This window comes from Callorhinus ursinus, unplaced genomic scaffold (assembly GCF_003265705.2).
Source record: "Callorhinus ursinus isolate GAN/ISIS: 27379988/994484 unplaced genomic scaffold, GSC_fseal_2.0 scaffold21, whole genome shotgun sequence".
Lineage (NCBI taxonomy): Eukaryota > Metazoa > Chordata > Mammalia > Carnivora > Otariidae > Callorhinus > Callorhinus ursinus.
This window is the reverse complement of record NW_027397083.1, coordinates 6156491-6160450: the sequence shown is the minus strand read 5'-3', so window position 1 is coordinate 6160450 and position 3960 is coordinate 6156491. Positions and strand designations below refer to the sequence as shown.

At 52.0% G+C, this 3960-nt stretch overlaps 1 long non-coding RNA gene across 1 annotated transcript in view; it reads right to left on the bottom strand.

Annotated features, from left to right (window-relative positions):
* Window positions 1-677: 677 nt before the first annotated feature.
* Window positions 678-3960, bottom strand: part of LOC141374752 (uncharacterized) — a 31176-nt gene continuing 27893 nt past the window's right edge. The window contains exon 3 of the long non-coding RNA XR_012381876.1: window positions 678-1482. This is a non-coding gene — a long non-coding RNA (uncharacterized lncRNA). The remainder of the gene's footprint in view (window positions 1483-3960) is intronic.

Here is a 3960-nt window from a genome sequence, read left to right as displayed (position 1 = left end):
GGGGTTTTCTTGTCACTTGTAAAGGTATATAATACTAATCGGTAGAGTCTGTAACTTATGGTATGACCTTAGGCAAGTCATTTTCTGCCTCTGGGCCTTAGTCAATCTACCAGAGCAATGAAAATTTCGAACTTGTAGAGTATCTCCAAGGACCTTTCTTGTTTTGACTTTTAAGGTCAGAACCTAGGGTGGAAGTTCATTGCTAAGGTTTAAGGGCCCCCTAGTGAATTGACTTTACAGCAGAACAAAAGACTCTGAAAAGTAGAATAGTTTCCAAGCACTAAACGACCATCAAGACTGGGAGAAGGTAGGGACACCTGGGTGGCTCAGCTGGTTAAACATCTGCCTTGGGCTCAGGTCATGAACCCAGGGCTCTGGGATCGAGTCCTGCAATGGGCTCCTTGCTCAGAGGGGAGTTTGCTTCTCCCTCTGCCTGCCACTCTCCCTGCTTGTGCTCTCTGTCTCTCTGACAAAAAAAAAAAAAAAAGGACTGGCAGAAGGGAATATAAATCAGTGGCTCACCAGGGCCCACAGGGTCCTAGCTGATTGGTGCCCTGCCCACCTCTCCCACCTCATCTTGTGTGACCCCCTGTCTTGCTGCCTACACTCTAGTCACACAGGGCACCAAGCTTATACCTACCTCAGGACCTTTGCACCAGCTGTTCCCTCTGCCTAGAATGCTCTCCCTTCCAGATCCTTATTCCGGCCTCTGCTCTTTGTTACCTCCTCAGAAGGGCCACCCCAACTCTCCTATCTAAAGGGGAGATACTGCCTTCCACTCCCTATCAAAATAAAGCTCAATGTTCTTTACAGCACTTCCTGATAGTTACCATTTTCTTGTTTATTATTTGCTTCTTTTCTTCTGACCTCTCTAGTAAAACATAAAGTCCAGGCACCTAGCGCATGGAATGCCAGATCACCAGGACTCAGAATAGCCCCCGGCACATAGTAAGTGCTCAATAAACACTTGGTGAATAAATATTGGTGAGGGGGGAAGGACAATAATTGACAAGGGGAATTGACATTTATTGAGCACCTACTATGTGCCAGGCACCGTGGGTCATCTCATTCACAGTTTCTTAACACTCTCAGCTGTTTCCCATCTGGAAGGGCAGTTCTCTCATCACAGATGACTCGAACTGTGATCCCAGAACTCGAAGCTCTGGGACTGGGGGTAGAGCCCGGGTGCCCTGGATGGAGCGCAGTGGGCTTTTGCTATTCTGGCCAGGCCTGACTGTGTGGTCTCAGGAGATAAGAGGTGTCCTCAGATGTCCTTCATGCTTCGCGTTCAGCCCAGCCTCTCTCCACGCCTGCTGAGCAGCTCCCCATTGCCTTCCAGGCGGCCACTTCACTGGCTTTGATTTTCATCGTCTTTCCCATTATCTTCTCAAGAGAATGTGCTTAAAGGCCGTGGAATCACCAAGGTGCCGGGTGGCGTGAGCAGAGATGCTTCTTCCCACTCTGACATGTGAGGATTGTTTCCTTCAAGAGAAGGAAGAAGAGGTTATGATTTCCAAACACACCTTCTGCCAGGCCTGCTTCAGGAACTCCGCTCCTGCCAACGCTCCTCCCACCAGCTTCGCGCCAACCGTGGCGGGGAGGTAGCTGTGGAGGCTTGAAATGGTGGTCTTGCCCCTCCGGGCCTCCATCTTCTCATCTAGAAAATGGGGATAATGGTGACACCACCCTTGCAGGATGGTTGAGAGGTCAATGGGATGAAGGTGGGGCTAGGGGATTTGGTTTCAAGGCTTAAGCCAAGGGCATTTCCTTCAGCTAAACAGGAACACCCTGACCTCCATCCTGTGGACGACCCCATGCCTCTGCCTGCAGCTTCCTAGCATCATAACATATCAATGGCTCGTGAATTTGAAGATCCCCCTTTATCCTGCATTCTCTCCTGTCTTGACCATGTGACTTTAAACAACTCCCTTCACCGGGCTGAGCCTGTTTCCTTGTTCATCAACTGAAATTCCAAAACTTCCCTATCAAAGAAAAGTCGCACTTTAGTCTCTTTAATATGGGTCTCTGGGTGATGCGTCCAAGTTTGGAGGTGCCTACAGCTGTGGGAGAGCATGGTGGGCAACATGACAGTTCTCCAAGGAATTTGGAAGGCAGGGGAAAGAGCCACACAGGAAACATCACGTCATTGGCAAAGGTGCCAAGGAAATGTCAGAACAAAATGTGCTGGCTGAGATTTGGAGATGAAAAATCCATTCCTGGCGGCCCTGAAGCAAATCCCCCCACTTCCCAGCATCCATCTCAGGCAGAGGAATTAGTCACTTGTCAGTTCTCTTCAGCACCGTGGACAGCACCCCCAGAGTCACCTTTCAGGTCCCCACCCCGGCCCTCGGCCCTAGGGGGCCAGTGACTGGCAGCACTGCCAAAAGGAGGGACAGCCTTGCCCCCCTTGTCCCCAGGAACTTACCATCTAGTTCCAGGGAGAAGGGTGACAGGCAAGGAGCACTCACTCACACGGTGCTGGGTGTTCACTTGTGCTGTGGAAGGACCCTCCCAGCCGACGTTGGACTTGTTTTCCATTCATGCATTTGGCTGCTATTGAGAAGCTGCTGTGGGCTTGCTTCTGCACCAGGGTGCAGAAGAAAAAAAAAAAAAAAAGCATAACAGGGGCATCTGGGTGGCTCAGTCAGTTAAGCGTCCGACTGTTGATTTCGGCACAAGTCATGATCTCAGGGTCCTGGGATCAAGCCCTACGACTGGGGAGTGTGCTTGAGATTCTCTCTCTCCCTCTGCCTCTGCCCTTCCCCCTGCTCTCTCGCTCTAGTAAATAAATCTTTCAGAAAATAAATAAAAGCATAACAAAGTGGCATCAGTAGATTTCAAAAGCATCAGTACAACTTATACTAAAGGATATTCTATTTAATAAGGTAGGGAAATAGGTCATGTTTTTAAAAAAATAATTTCATCCTAAGGTTAAAATACAATTTGAAAGTTTGAGTAATTAAAAGAGCAGACCCTCAGCTCTCCAGGTTAGCTAACTGCCCCTAGGATCCAGGGGACTGAAACTTTTTTGGGCCTTGCATTTTCAGGGCACCTTTCAGAACCCTGTCTTGTCCCTCAGCTTACCTGATCCTCACACCTACTCCATGAGGAAAATAGGCAGAGAGACCACCCCCATGTCACAGGAGAAGAAGCTCATGCTCTTCTGCTCAGAACCCGCCCAAACAGTTCTTCATCCTCAGGGTCAGGCCTGGAACGCAGGTTTCAAATGCTGGGCTCTTAACAGCCCTGGTGTTTTCCAACAGGGGTCCAAGGGAGCCCCACAGGACTTCAGCCTGAGAAGGCAGCTTCTTCAGACCCCTTTCCCCACTGCCCACCAGATGCACATACTTGCGGGCTAAGAGGACCCCCCTCCCCACCCGGCCCCGGATGCGTCTTCTCCATCAGAGGAGGGGACTGGTGAGGAACTTCCAGCCAGGGAAGGCATGTGGCCAGGTCCTTAGACCTGGGAGACCACCTGTAGGGCCTTCTGGGGAGCCCTGAGTTGAGGAGCCAAGGCAGTGCTGGGCCATGGTCTTGAGCACCAAGGTGCTGCAGGACCTGAGCCGTGGTGTGATTAACGAGCTCTGAAGGCTCTTCCTGACCCGCTTTCTGCAAGGCTGACTTTCTAGGGGCTGGAGATGCACATGCCGACTGGACCCAGATGAGGGACGACGCCAGACCAGACTCTCAGCCCTCCTCTTTGCCTGCGGAAGGTGAAGCATCCCAGCCGGGGCCCCCTCCAATCCAGCTACCCTGGGAAGCCGGGTGAAAGACCACCAGCAGCCTTAGACTGAGTCTCCCTCTCACTGAGTCATCACACAGGACAGCCGAGGCAATCGATGCACTGACTGCGCAGTCAGGGAAGGCTTCTGGCGGCGGGGGCGGGGCGGGGCGGGGCGGGGGCGGGCGGGTGGGGGCGGGGGGGGGGGGGGGTGGTGGTGGCGATGAGATTCTTAGGCT